General features: G+C 36.8%; 1 non-coding gene across 1 annotated transcript; it reads right to left on the bottom strand.

Annotated features, from left to right (window-relative positions):
* Positions 1-15,647: 15,647 nt before the first annotated feature.
* Positions 15,648-15,797, bottom strand: LOC118663868. Its single transcript, XR_004970172.1, has one exon. It is a non-coding gene; the product is annotated as a small nucleolar RNA SNORA62/SNORA6 family (small nucleolar RNA).
* Positions 15,798-16,070: the final 273 nt, after the last annotated feature.

Genomic DNA, 16,070 nt, shown 5'->3' with positions numbered 1-16,070 from the left:
AGTCCCACCCTCCCGTTTTTCTTTTTGCATTTTTCTTTCCAGTTTGAGGTCCTCATGCCTTTTTTTTTTTTTTTTCAAATATGATTCACACTAGGAACATCAATTTTCTTCAAAGGGGCACTTATTCCCTACTAAAAAGTACACGATCTTACCATATGGCTTCAATATACCAACTTTCAAATATATATATATAAAACCCAACTTTCAGATGACATATTTTTTTTAACACAAGTAACCTCAAGGTACTCCAGGCATTTATCAAAGCGCTTAATCCATTGACTATGTTTATTGCAACCTAACACTTACTGTGAAAGTCTTTTATGCATAGCAAGACTTAGAGAAAAGAATAGCACACACGTATGTATATGTGCATTTATAGATCGCCTATTTATTAAAAAAAGAATGAAACTTCAAGGACAGCAATACATCTAGATGCCTTATACTCTAGTGGACACTCATAGAAAGGTAAATGACAGGGTCATGTATGTCCAATGACATCATTAGATTGCCATATTTAGTTATCATGGGAATCAGTCCCTTGTTCAGCTGTCCAGGTTTTAATCTGCTCAGAGAATTGTTCTTGACCTGAAAGAAAGATTGGCAAAATGCCCCAGTGGAGGATGGCATTAACTTAGCAATCCATGTCAAAATTTTACTGAAATCATTAGTGGTTAAGTAAAACTATTCTACATGAGGGGTTGAGACTTCCTACCTTATTGATTGTAAGTTAATTTTGGTGCTCCATTTTCTAGGCTTAACCATTTCCTGGTGATACATCTATTAAATTTATTTAGCTACTTATTCATTCAATATTTTGAAGACAGTATTTGCTGAAAACTAACTTCAGAGTTCTTTGCTGGTCAGAATAATGTCTGAACCCTAATTATTAGTCCATGTTAGTGTTGTTTTTGTCTTGTTTTGTTTTGTGTTGTTTTTGTTACTCGGTGAATAACTACTTTGTTTCATTTGAATTGCTATGGTTACTAGAGCTCTGCCCATTCTTGTTTTTCCTATGCTTAGTTGCATTAGATTCAGTATTTGAAGGGGGAATAAAGACCTGGAGTGGAATTATCAAACTATACGATCTTTTTAGAATTTTGTTCCCTTCTTAAATTCTGAGTCTATTCAGGGGATATACTTTTCAGTGGCAAGTGGAGAAGAGGGAGGGAGGATGCATCCGGAGCTACTCATGAGAGTTGGTGGTGTGGATTCCTAATACTTCTTCCTAATCTCAAATATCCCCACACTATTTGCCAGTGTACTAACATTTCTTGAAAAGCATATGTGTTATCCATAGAAAGAGAAGAAATCAAATAATACTAATAGTCAGATGCACTCTTTCTGCATTTGAAAAATATAAGCTAGCAACCCAGATCTTCTGCATTTGCATCTAGTGGAAAATTCCAGTTCAGAGCTTATTCCTTGGATGCCTTTACTTACTGAGGACATCCAGGAGTACTCAACAGAGCCTCTGTTCCTGCTGTTTTGATTCTAGCCCTCCAAAATCTCACCAACTATGTCCCTGTGGCCAGTCTCAGTAGATGACAGGTAATATCTTTCCTAACTACTTTGCCATCAATATCGTGTTTTCAGGTTTTCACTCTGTGATGAGTGAATCTGCACCATTAACTGTACCAACTCAACTCAACCCATTCTGCATTTACTCTGCTTTATAGATATTGAGCAGGAATCTATTCGAATCAAGTTAAAGAGACAGATGCAAGCTAAGATAAGCCAAAAGAGGGTGGAGGTTATTATTCAGGGCATGCTTTCCTTAGGTTAGGGGGGAAAAGTGCCAGTTCTCAGGAAGGGACTAGAATTATAAATGGAAAGTTATTTAAAGAATCTCTCTTCTTCTCTTATCTCTGACTCTTTCCCTAAATACAGTTAATGGATTTTGATGTGCAGATTAGACTCTGTGAGTTGTTAAGATACCATTTAATCCACTGAATTTTTGAACCCTCTTCTTACAGAGAATCTGAATCAGATATTGTTTGATCCAGAACCACTGGTATAACATGGGCCATCCCATCTTCTCCTTTTTTTTTTTTTTTTTGGCTCATTGGTGTGGTTGAGTGCATCACTCACAGCAAACTGTGCTTTGCGGTGAACCACATCAAATGACATTGAATTCGTGGTTTTCATGAGGCTGAAGAGAGTCATGAACTTCCTTCCATCTCTGCAGATTTCACAGCCCAATAATCTTAATATACCCACACATATTAGGGGGCAGATATTAACTTACACACTCTCCCAAAGCGTTATATTGGGATCAATATTTCATTAGCACTCTCTAGAGCTAATGATTAAGCTATGGACCCAATTCCCTGCAGTGAGTCATTGACATTTGCACTGTGGCCTGTGAGGTAATCTGCCCTTTTAAAAGAATGAAAAAGGTTAACCCAGACCCTTGTAAACCTTTATCAATGACTTGACATCATTAAAATCTGTCCAGTCCATTTTGTGGCAGTCAATCAAACATAAAAATCCCTAGAGTAGTAGGCTCTCGATTGTTTTTAACTGAGAAAATCAAGCCAACAATCTCTTGAAAAGTATTTAAATATCTAATATGTGTCCCAGACAATACAATTTGCTATAGAAGACACAGACAAAAAGACCTGCTGCATGCCCTCACAATATTTATCGACTAGCTGGGATGTCAGATTAAAACCAAAGACTAATATAAGGCTTGAAGTGTTAGCTAATAACCAAAAAGAAGAAATAAATGAAAACAGTAGTCATGAAAAGTCACTTCATAACTTTCAAAAATTATATCTTACGTACTTTGCATCATGAAAACAGAGAAAATACAATCATGATAAATTGACTTTGGTTGCATTTCTAAAAAAAAAATATAAACTCTTAATAGGTTGGAAAGAAAGGAGGATCACTTTTGATTTGTCTAGAGAGGAAGGGGGAAAGGTAGTGCATAATAAGAAGAAGCTGGAATTGCAGGAAATAATGTTTTATCCAGTTATTTCTATGTACTTGAGCCTGACCACTGCAATGTGGGGAAAGAGTTAATGTGTGAGCTAGAACTGAAAAATTACCAGTAGAACCTGTAGAATTGAGAACCAAAACAATCATTTTCATTAGGTGTGAGAGAAATCCTGTTTATAGTGTACTGTTTAGGTAGAAGCTGCAACTAGCTGTCAATGTGAAATCTAACAGGTGCATCCTGCCTCCTTCAGAACACTTTTCCTCTCCTTGCAAACACTGCAGGTGCATACAGATCTATTCTCCAACAGGTGGACTTCTCCTCCAACAAAGCTTTCCCTCTCAGGCTTTGCTCTTGCTACTGAGGTAACTATAGGCTTGTTTGTGGCAGCTTCCAAAACACTGGCATCTCCTGCATGTGTCACCCACAGGCTTCCACACCTCCCACTAAGCATCAACTAATTTCTCATTTGCCCATGCCCTCAGAATGACAGGTCCCACAGACAGCCTTCCCAGAGGCTTCCTTCTTCCTTGGCAGTAGAGGTGGTGAATGTCAGAACCCTATTCTGTTAGCAGACTCAGTTTAGTATTAAAAACTTTGTCTATGACAGCAAACAAATGTTTTGGGGCATGGAGAGGAAGACATATCTTAAGAAAGAAAATGGCTGGGCCATTTGTTCCATCCAGTTGTGGAGTGTTAGAGAAAAAAGTTTATCTATTCCGGCCTCATCAATGCACTAAGGAAGAGCATGGAAACCTGAGAGGCAAAGTGTCTAATCCAAGATTTGACAGAAAGTTATTGACTTGAGGTGGTATTGTCACTTAGGGACTTGTGAGTCCTTTTAAGACAAAATACATGCAGCTCCAGAATTCTTAGAATAATGCTTTGTCCATAATAAATCCTAAGAAAATGTTTTGAAAGAAGATAACATAATCCCAGGATTGATTCTTAACTGAAATTCTCAGAATACTAAGTCAGTTCCTAATTTCCTTTTGGTTAATTCAATCTGTCTTCTACTATTTTACATCTAGAGTTCATGTAAAAGGTACTTTTGTTTTGTTTTGTTTTGTTTTGTTTTGTTTTGTTTTGTTTTGTTTTGTTAATCCTCACCCGAGAATATTCTTTCCCTTGATTTTTAGGGAGAACAGAAGAGAGAGGGAAAGACAGTGAGAGAAATTAATGTGAGAAAAACACATTGATTGGTTACCACCTGCATAATACCCGACCAGGACCTGGGTTGGGAAGGAGCCTGCAACTAAGGTACGTGCCCTTGACCAGCATTGAACCCGGGACCCTTTGGTCTGCAGGTCAATGCTTTATCCACTGAGCCAAACCAGCCAGGGTTAAAAGATACTTTTTATCTTTAATTTTCTATTTCTCCTCCAATAAAGCCATTATTCCCAATCAAGTTGAATATTTTCCTGTACCTTTGGAAAATAAAAAAAATATATATATTTTCTCCACTTCTGCCTACTATCTGTAATCCTTTTAGGTGCTCTCCCTCCTTTTTTTTCATCCTTAACATTGAGCTTTCTTGCACAGTATCTTCAGGCCTGAGGTGAACTGGCCATCCTACCATTATTTGATGAAATGTTTAAAACTAAAGAAATTAAATCCATCAGTTATGAATTGTATATTTATATATCCCTGAATATTAGGCAATTGATCATTATCACAAATCAAAGAAGTAATATTTTCATTAGAAAGCTTTTAAATTTTATTTTGGAGGAAAATGTCATGAATATTTAAGTGACAAAGCAAAGAGAAGCACTAGAAATAATATAAAACACAAAATATAAGTGACTTCTATATAGCCAATAAGTGCAATAGCAGTAAATCCTGTGGGATAAAATGAGTAGGAAGATCTACTGGAATAGGGGAGATATGAGATGGCTTATGTATGGATCAGACTTATAAGCCAAATGAACGGGGTGAAAGTTTTCTAGGTGAAAAGAATATTGGGGCCCTGACCGGTTTGACTCAGTGGATAGAGCATCGGCCTGAGGACCAAAGGGTCCCAGGTTCGATTCCAGTCAGGGGCATGTGCCTTGGTTGCGGGCATGTCCCCGGTCGGGGTGTGCAGGAGGCAGCTGATTGATGTTTCTTTCTCATCGATGTTTCTAATTCTCTATCCCTCTCCCTTCCTCTCTGTAAGAAATCAATAAAATATATTTTTAAAAAAAGAATATTGGGACAAAGCGTTAGAAACAGGTATCCATCTGTAAGTTATAATTAAGTGTTGGTGAGTAGACTATATTGGTTAGAACAAAGGGCATGCATATTCAGGAAGAAAGATGCAGAGATTGATGGGCTGAGCTTGGGGCCTTTAATTTTGACTTATGTGCTTAGCCAGGTAACAATCACTAGGTGATCTTGCTTTCAAAGTGCTCATGTTCTCACTGGGGAGTTATACCTGCATATAGAGAACAACCAAGATTAATTTAATAAAATATGGAATCATTCTGGGAATTAGGTGATACTAAAACAGCCTTAAAAGATGGATTTTTTTTTGGAATAATATGACCAAAAAGACTTCAAGTAGCCTAGAATTTGAATTGGTATTCAAGGGGCATTAAGAGTTTGGATTAGCAATGAGAGTGGGATGTATTACAGGGAAAAACAAAAATGAAAAAGAGCTTTTGATATCTTTTTATTACTTTGCTTGGTTCTCCTACCCCTGTCATTAATTTAAAAAAAAATAATATTTGACTATTTAAAAAATATATCAAATGCACCTTCTACTCTGAGAGAGGAGAGCACACACACAGTAAATTTTAATGCTGTGCAGTTAGTGTTTATGAAGGCCTCAGTGCAGAATAAATGCTCTACTAAGTTTCATCTCTTTTTTCGTAATTAATAATTATTGATTTTTAAAATGTCACTTTATGTAAACACTAAATATTTAATAAACATTGGTGGTAGCTGCTTAATTATGAAATCTCTTTATGCTTTTTTTTTTAAGTTCAAGGACCAATTAAAGAAACAAACACTTTGTACTTTTGAGTACTTGGTCTGAAACAATCACTATAAGAAAAATGATATTGGAGGGAATGACTAGAAACTTACTGTTGTCAAAAAGCTGATATAACGTGGCTGCATACCGTTGGGGGTTGGTTAGATAACTTTGCCACCTAATATATATATATATATATATATATATATATATATATATATATATATAATATTTTTATTGATTTCAGAGAGGTAGGGAGAGGGAGAGAGAGATAGAAACATCAATGATGAGAGAGAATCATTGATTGGCTGCCTCCAGCACAACCCACACTGGGGTTGAGCCCGCAACCCGGGCATGTGCCCTGACTGGGAACCAAACCGTGACCTCTTGGTTCATAGGTCAGTGCTCAACCAGTGAGCCACTCAGGCTGGGCGTCACGTAATATTTTTGAAGATACCCATGGGTTTTTGTTTTATTATCCTCATGGATCTATTGTTTTTGAAGGGGGGATTTGGAAAGATTTACAAACTACTCCATCTCTTTCACCACCATCAGAAATATTCCATTGTATGTATTTAATAGATGGCTACTTTTGAGTGATGAAGTTATAAGTAAATTCCTTATATTCCTGAAATGTAATAAAGAATATCTAAAGCAGTGGTTCTCAACCTGTGGGTCGCGACCCCTTTGGGGGTCGAACGACCCTTTCACAGGGGTCACCTAAGACCATCGGGATACACATATATAATTACATATTGTTTTTGTGATTAATCACTATGTTTTAATTATGCTCAATTTGTAACAATGAAATTGGGGTCACCACAACATGAGGAACTGTATTAAAGGGTCGCAGCATTAGGAAGGTTGAGAACCACTGAAAAAGAATCTCACACAATTCTGCAATTCTAGAAATATGTCCTTTAGATCAGAAGAAAAGGTAAATATGGAATTTAATTCTATCAATAAGAGTCCTCAAAGAGATTAAATAGAATAGTGCTAAACAAATAAACAAAAAGAATAATGCAGGACCATTTTTCCTGAGATAAAATTATATTGCCTGAATTAGTCTAAGCATAATGATAATTATGTAATGTAAATAGTTCAGGGAAGATAATTAAATGATTAGACAATGTAAAAAATAGGGCCCACTACCAAAAACTATAGCTTGTGAAAATGATTCAGAAAAAAATATTTAATTGCATTGGGTAAGAGCATTATACTAATTATGGAAGATATTTATTTTACATTTAAATTATTTTTTCATAATAGATTAATTAGTGTTTTATATTAGAATTAGAAAATATTTTATACTTGTAAAATTAGTTGTTCCATAATTTTATGTGTGTAAGGATAATACGAGGTACACTAAGTATAAGACAGTGTTCATTTGACCAAATTATAGGCCATGACTTTGTTAGTTATTATATGAATACTTCAAAAGTTATGATGACATATGATTAATGAAATAATGTTTAAGAAAACAGATAAATTCTCCTCTCCCCATAAAATTGCTTGACGTGTTGACTTCCAATTTTAACACACATGTAAACAGCTTTGAAGTCATCACTTCCATTCTTGAAACAAACAAACCTGAACAAACTGAAAATCAACTCTTATACTGAACTCAGAAGACAACAGATGTCTCTGTCAAACCAAAATTCTGGAGAGAGAGGTAAATGTAGAGAGTCCCAGGAAAGATGCATTGAGCAAAATGAACAGTGGAAACACAAATAATTTTCACAAATTGCTAGAGGCTGAGGTACACTAGAATGAAAGTGAGAAACTTATAGAGGCTGCCTTCTTGAGGGGGCATTTTTTGTAGGCTTTACCTCCAGAGACCCCCCAGGTTCTCAATGTGAAGAGTCAAGAAAGTGATGTGGCAACATGACATGATGCATTTGTCAGCACCCACTGAACTGTACAACACAAGAATGAACCTAATGTAATCACATTCTCAAAAGTCACTTGTGAGATTTCCTACTGATGTAAATAAATCATTGAATAAATAAATAAATGGAGAGAAAGGAAAATACTCCTGGCAGAAGAATTCCAACTAACTTATATAGATACTCTCCTCTCAAAAGGTGGAGTATAACCGTCCACTCCTTATGTGTGGACTGCACATAGTGACTTCCTTTCTAAGAGAAAAGTAAAGGGTCCAATGGGTGAGGCTCAGTGGTTGAGCTTCAAGTATGAACCAGGATGCCACAGCTTGATTTTCAGTCAGGGCACACGCACGGGTTGTGGGCTTGGTCCCTAGGGGAGGGTGCGCAGGAGGCAGCTGATCAGTAATTCTCTCTCATCATTGATGTTTCTAGCTCTCTCTCCCTATCCCTTCCTCTCTGAAATCAATAAAAAAAATAGTTGTTGTTTTTTTAAGAGAACAGTAAAGAGACAAAGAAACAAAAAGGCTAATTTTACATGAGAGAAACCCAACAAACACTATTTTGGCCAGGCGATGAAAGTCAACATCAACAATGACAAATCATGTTGATAGTATATATTCATGGTATGATGTGATGAGAATGTCACTTTACCACCTCCCCAAAACCCATAACTCGAGTCTAATCATGAAAAAGCCATCAAACAAATTCAAAGTGAGGGACATTTTATAAAACATCTGACCAGTAGCCCTCAAGGTCAAAACAGAAAAAGTCTGAGAACTTGTCACAATCAACAGGAATCTAAGCAGGAAGGATAACTAAATGCAATGTGGTTTCCTTAATGGAATTAATTATAGAACAGAAAAAGGACATTAGGGAAAAACTGAAGACATATGAATTACATGTGGAGTTTAGTTAATACTAACGTATCAATATTAATTTACTAATTATAAGAAATGCATCCAGCCCTAACCGGTCTGGCTCAGTGGATAGAGCCTCCGCCTGTGGACTGAAAAGTCCCAGGTTCGATTCCGGCCAATGGCATGTACCTCGGTTATGGGCACATCCCCAGTAGGGGGTGTTAGCAGGAGGCAGCTGATCGATGTTTCTCTCTCATCAATGTTTCTAACTCTCTATCCCTCTCTCTTCTTCTCTGTAAAAAAATCAATAAAATATATTTTTAAAAAATGCATATGAATAGCATAAGATAATAATAGGGGAAATTGATTAAGAAGTGTATAGGAACCCTATTATCTTCATCATTTTTCTGAAATTCTAAACTATTGTAAAAGATAGTCTATTAAGGAAAAAAATTTGACATGAATTGTCTTAGTGTGGGAAGGTCCTCTAGTTTGCGTGATTTCCATTTATAATATCCAGACTTAGTGACACATTAAGCCCTTATAACAAAGATTTTAACAGAGAAACACATACACTCATAAAAATGCACATACACACATACAGTAAATAGGGTAATGGCAAAAGGAAGCACAATAAAAGTGGCAGGACATCCAAGATATGGTGTCTTTTTAATTTACTTCTTCATCCAACGAACCCACATACTTCACTTTCCATAACTCCTGTCATTTTGCCAAAAATTTTGTCATATAAAGGCCAGTTTTCTGATTTCCATTTGAGCATACTTCAATGCAGCCTAACATATATAAACTATTTATGTTCCAGCTCATGGAATGGTTTATTCCTTCGCTTCCCTGAAATATCTAATATTAGAAACTCATTTACTTTATGGGAGTTCTTTAAAAGTTGGATAAGAAAAGTAAAACATGTCTTGCCCTAGGCCAGTAATAAGTGACAATCTGCACATTTAATATAAAAAAATGATTAATTTTCATAGATAGTAGTGTAGTCTGGTAAAATCTTGTAAATTTGCCTTTTAAATAGGTGAAAAAAAACTAAAAGCTTAATAAAAGTTTTTATTTATAGAACATTTTCTGAGTGTAGATAGAGTGATGCTGTTTTAAAGCTGGGAGGGATTTTTTTATTTATTTATTTATTTATTTATTTATTTATTTATTTATTTATTTATTTTTATTAGTTAAGGTATTACAAATGTGTCCTCATCCCCCCCATTAACCCCCAACCTCCCCCCCACACACAAACTCATTCTCCCATCCCCCTGTTGTCCATGTCCATTGGTTTGGCTTATATACATGTATACAAGTCCTTCGGTTGATCTCTTCCCCTTACCCCCGCCCTCCCCTACTTTCCTTCTGGGGATTGATAGCCTGATTGCTGTTTCTCAGTCTTTGGGTCTGTCCCTATTCATCAGTCTATGTTGTTCTCTATAATCCACAAATGAGTGAGATCATGTGGTATTTATCTTTCTCTGACTGGCTTATTTCACTTAGCATAATGCTCTCCAGTTCCATCCATGCTGTTGCAAAAGGCAAGAGTTCCTTCTTTTTTACCGCAGCATAATATTCCATTGTGTATATGTACCACAGTTTTCTAATCCACTCATCTGCTGATGGGCACTTAGGCTGTTTCCAAATCTTAGCTATGGTGAATTGTGCTGCTATGAACATAGGGGTGCATATATCCTTTCTGATTGGCGTTTCTGGTTTCTTGGGATATATTCCTAGTAGTGGGATCACTGGGTCAAATGGGAGTTCCATTTTTAGTCTTCTGAGGTAGCTCCATACTGTTCTCCACAGTGGCTGCACCAGTCTGCATTCCCACCAGCAGTGCAGAAGGGTTCCTTTTTCTCCACATCCTCTCCAACACTTGTTGTTTGTTGATTTGTTGATGATAGCCATTCTGACAGGTGTGAGATGATAACGCATTGTCGTTTTGATTTGCATCTCTCGTATAATTAGTGACTTTGAGCAGGTTTTCATATGTCTTTCGGCCTTCTGTATGTCCTCTTTCGAAAAGTGTCTATCTAGGTCCGTTGCCCATTTTTTTATTGGATTGTTTATCTTCCTTTTGTTAAGTTTCATGAGATCCCTGTAAATGTTGGAAATTAAACCCTTATCGGTGGTATCATTGGCAAATATGTTCTCCCATGTAGTGGGTCTTCTTGTTGTTTTGTTGATGGTTTCCTTTGCTGTGCAAAAGCTTTTTATTTTGATGTAGTCCCATTTGTTTATTTTCTCTTTAGTTTCCATTGCCCTAGGAGCATTATCAGAGAAGAAATTTCTTCGGGATTTTTGACACAGGTTTTTGTCTTTCAGCAAAGCAAAGACATGACCATCTAGGTCAGTGGTCTGCAAACTGCAGCTCGTGAGCCACATGCGGCTCTTTGGCCCCTTGAGTGTGGCTCTTCCACAAAATACCGACTTCTGCGCATGGGCCACGAAGTTTCAATCGCACTGTATGTGCGCGCCCGAACGTGGCATTTTGTGGAAGAGCCACACTCAAGGGGCCAAAGAGCCGCATGTGGCTCGCGAGCCGCAGTTTGCCGGCCATGGATCTAGGTAAAGGAATCATTCTTAATGAACCCATTCATTTTATGTATGCAGCTAAAGTGGTAATTTTATTGGTCTTCAGTATTAAAAGAGACAAATATTTTTTTCCATTTTAACATTATTGATTTAACTTGTTTTTAAATGGTCAGAAAGAGCTAACTTTAGTCCTGCAAGATTTAATGACAATAATTCCAAATAAGCGGATGGTGAGAACATGAGGTTTCATACATTTCCAAAATGTATAGTAGCATTTCAGTTCATCCAGTCCACTGACACCTAACCTTCATAGCATATTTATTCATTTATTTATTGATTAATTTCTTCAAACACTCCTTTCACTTAAAAAAGAAAACACATTTGTTAGACTCCTACATAGATCATCCATCAAAGAGGCAATGACATTTATATACTAGAGAAAGGGAAAAATAATATTATGAAAGATGTATCATGTATAATATTTCTAGACAGAGAGAAGTGATAAAGATTTTATTGTTGAGTTTATTCACTTGTTTATTTACTTACTATATTCTTGTTTTATTCACTTTGAGGGCTAAAAAAGAATTATGGAAGCATGGTGGCAGCCCTTTTAATTTACCGAGTGCACTTTGTCCATTAGAAAAATACCTTCTTGTTTACAGCATGCATATAATCAGATTCACTTTCCTCACCACAGAAAAGCAAATTCCTCAATACTCAGCACATGTCTTGTCTTGTTCTTACCAAGTGAAGTAAGTGGGTGTGGTTTGATAAGAAATATACACCGAGTGTCCAGATTATTATGACCACCTGACATTTGTAGGCAAATTAGCTATAATTTCGCGCTGAAGTTGCTAGAGGGCCAGTCCATTATAAATAGGGAAGCAGGTTGTTTACCACGACAATAGAAGTGATTTTTTTCTGAAGATATGGGTAAACAACGCGATTTAACAGCCTTTGAACGTGGGAGACATATATATATATATATATATATATATATACATATATACTGTATGCTTGATCTTTGTCCCTGGTTCCTGATGTGGAGGTCCTGAATCTCTTAGAATTCCTGAGTGACAGGAGCATTTTTTTTCTAATGAGGCAATTCTTGGTGGTCCCCTAGATAGCTTCAGGATGGAAGCTGGTTGCAAGAATGACCAAATCTTAATTACAAGCCTAGAACATTCAGCCCCATTGTTCCATCCCTGAAGAGGGGAGATGTGCTGGGAAGGTGGCACACTCAGAGAGTGCGGGGAAGCCACATTCATCATCCTCCACACCTGGCCCTATACATCTCTTCCATTTGGCTGTAAACTAGCAACAGAAACTAAAGCACTTTTCTGAGTTCTGTGAGCCTTTCTAGCAAACCTGAGGAGGGGGTCCTAGGAGCCTCCAATTTACCTATAGCAGATCAGTCAGAAGTGGGGTGGTCTGGGACTTGTAATTGACATCTGAAGTAGAGGCAGTATCATGGGACCGAGCCCTTTAACTTGTGGGATCTGACCCTAATTCCCGGTAGATCATGTCAGTATTAAATTGAATTGTTGTTATTACATTTTGTTGTTGTCACAGAGTTGGAGAAGTGGTGTTGGAGAAGACACACAGAGTTAATGACTCCTGAGGAAATATAAGACAAATGTGCGAGGTTAGGGGATTAAACTCTGTGTCTTCTGATGCCAGAGGCATTGCATTCCAACATGTGTGGTGTCTCTGGTGAGTGCTCAGCCCTTGTGGGTTGGCAACAACTCCTAGGCAGCCTCATAGGGTCATGGACAATTCAGAAGTAAGGCAATCAAAGACCAAAAACAAGCACTTTGCCTGGGAATATGAGTTACTTGTGCAGTGGATAAACTGTAAGGCCTAGTGGACATTTCTCTATGGGTTTGGCTTTCTGAGACATGAGAAATGGCAATTAGACAAATTCCTGAAGCAGATGAATGTGGATACAAAAGTCTTTATTGAGATGACAATCACAACAGGATCCAACACGAAACAAAGGAGTTGATAGAGGTACCATACATGGTTATGTTGAAGGCAGGTGCTTTAATATAATAATTAGTTTCACCACCGAGCAAATATATTTCTGTAGCTTGGAAAGAAATAGCATTTAGTTAAATTCTGATGAGGATGAAGCTTTGCTTCATTTGACCAAGGATGTTTAAGTTTTGAACAATAATGTGTAATATAGAAAGTCTTTAACGGCAACCTTTTCCATTCTAACGAGTGCATAATATTGGTTTTGCAATCATTTAGTAATTATATAAGGAGGACATATTTATTATGAATTATTGATTTTATAATTACTGCTGCTGGTATTCACATTATTACACAAAGAAAATCTTTTAATATACAATGCTCTTCACCCTCAGCTGGCGAACAGATAGTGCGATGCAATTTAGAGAGTAGCCAAGAATAGATTTTTATCGGTATTTTTTTTCCAACCAACTAAATGGTTTACTTTCTGAAAAATATTGCTAATAGCACTTAAGCAGAGAGGAATGTTCAATTTCAAGGTCATTCCTGGCAGTTGATTACAGTCACCCAATGAGCACAAGGTTCCTATTTAACTGTTAAGTTATTTTTGCCACACTCATTGCTGGGAATTAAAAGTTATGGCTGTAAATTTGCTGCTAGCTAAATAGACATCAAAGGCCACAATCATACACTGGATCATGACACATAAAGATATATCTCTTATGAAATTGATTTTTCCCCATGTGCAAGGCAGCTTTGCATTACTCTCCTAGTGGAGGTTAGCAAAGGAAATGTCTAGGCAGGCCAAGTGTAATTGTCAGCATAGTTTATATTCTAGGCAGAGAACTCCTTTTATTATTTTTCCCTCCATGAAGATGTGCAAAAAGGGTTGTCTAAGCATATATTTTGATTTCACTTGCCAACAGATTATGAATAGTTGATTTAAGGTCACTGTCACCCCCAAATGGGAAAAGATTAGGTTTCTGAAGACCAGAAATATTAAAAAGTCTGCCCAAACAATATTTGCTGCTCACCAGAATTTAAAATCACTGATTTTCAAACCACAAACATCCCATAGAGTTTTGTAAGGGCTGTAAGTCTATTATATTGTTTTAATCCATCAGATTCTCACTATCCTGGGAATATGAGCATCAAATAGAATTATACAGGCTTGATTAGTGGTTTTCTTTCTTCTGGATAGTGTGTTGCTATTATAGAAGGATCCGTACTTTTTATTTTTACAAAAAAAAATTGTAAATGTGTCAAAATAAAATGCCTAAACAATCAAATCATATTTTAAACACACGTGGGTGGAAGGCTTCCACATGGGGTAACTTTATAGTCCTGGGCTCCGTGCATGTCACTGTTGTGATTGGAAGCAGATCATTAGAGCATCATCGGAGACAGGAGACTGGCTGACCGCAAATCTCCTTCTTTCATCAGCAAAGTAAGACTAGTTATTATATTTCGTGTGAAAGTTAAATTCCAAACTCACCAGCCTGACTTTTAAACCTTCTAAAATCTCGTTCTAACTTTAGTTCCTAATTTCTCTTACTATACTCCTCCTCCTCACACTACAGTCAGCCTTACCTTTCACTTTCGATAATTAGGACATGTTTCTGCCCAGCCCATTCCAGCAGTTTCTATCATCCCTTTAGATGGTTGCTATTATTTATTTTATTTAAATCTTTATAAGTAATTCTGTGAGGTATGTATTACAACCCTCATTTTATGGAACAAAATAAATAAATAAATAAATAGAGTCAGATAAATTAAGTAGTGTAGGCAAGGCCATACAACTAGGAAAAAGAGCCTGCAAAGATCTGAATCCTGACCTTGAGGTCTATATTAGATTCTACACTGCCTTCCCTGATATTCCTGTAATGCAATCAAGGGGATTTTAAAATATTGCCTGGCTGGCATGTCTCAGGGATTGAGTATCGACCTATGAACCAGGAGGTCATGGTTTGATTCCCGGTCAGGGCACATGTCCTGGTTGTGGGCTCGATCCCCAGTATGGGGCATGCAGGAGGCAGCCAATCAATGATTCTTTCTCATCATTGATGTTTCTATCTATCTCTCCTCCCTCTTCCTTTCTGAAATCAATACAAATATATTTTAAAAAGCAATAAAATAAATAAAATATAAATTAATAAATAGTTTAAGAAAGTTTTCAATAAGAAATATTATGTCTCTCTGTCACTATTAATAGCATCTTTATTATCTTCCTCTTTCAGTTGATTTTTCCATTCATTTATATCCGTACAAGTGCTAAGAACCATTCATAAACCAACACCAGCCTCACCTGCATATCAAAAAATTTATGGCTACTTCGGGCCACATTAATTTCATTGTCATCATCACAAATTATTATTTTATATTTCTATTTCTGAAAGATTCTGAGTGGTTTTCTGAGTCACCTTATAACTAAACTCAGATTTATTTTTTATTAGAGATGGACAAACTTATGCCAAAGGACTAGAATGATTTTTTTTTACTGTGGCAGAGAGTCCTATCAAACTCCATTATAGAGGCTGACTTTACTGATGTTAGTCAAAGTCCGGCCATTAATGTAACACATTTCTTACACTCAGAAGTTCATTGGCAAAGATCAGCCTCTACCCTGTGCTTTGATAGTGTGCAGAGGACTAGAATGACTTACTGAAGATTATTTATAATAAAGGAGCCTTGGAACTTGATAATTTCTGGCTCTGGCCAAGTTTAACCTTCTTTAACTGGTATAAATCCACAGTTAAAATCCAAACCCTCTTATACCACATACAATTCAATCACACACACATATAACTTTTCAAGTAGGCTCACCCATCTAACATCCTAACCCAGAGTCCATTCTGTCTAGAGTCATGATTCTGAAAATAGCAAGGGAAGATGGGCTAGGTTTGCACAGCACTCAATTT

The sequence above is a fragment of the Myotis myotis genome, unplaced genomic scaffold, assembly GCF_014108235.1.
Source record: "Myotis myotis isolate mMyoMyo1 unplaced genomic scaffold, mMyoMyo1.p scaffold_m19_p_9, whole genome shotgun sequence".
NCBI classification, from domain to species: domain Eukaryota; kingdom Metazoa; phylum Chordata; class Mammalia; order Chiroptera; family Vespertilionidae; genus Myotis; species Myotis myotis.
Note: the sequence above shows the minus strand (reverse complement) of the source record. Positions and strands in the feature narration are given on the sequence as shown.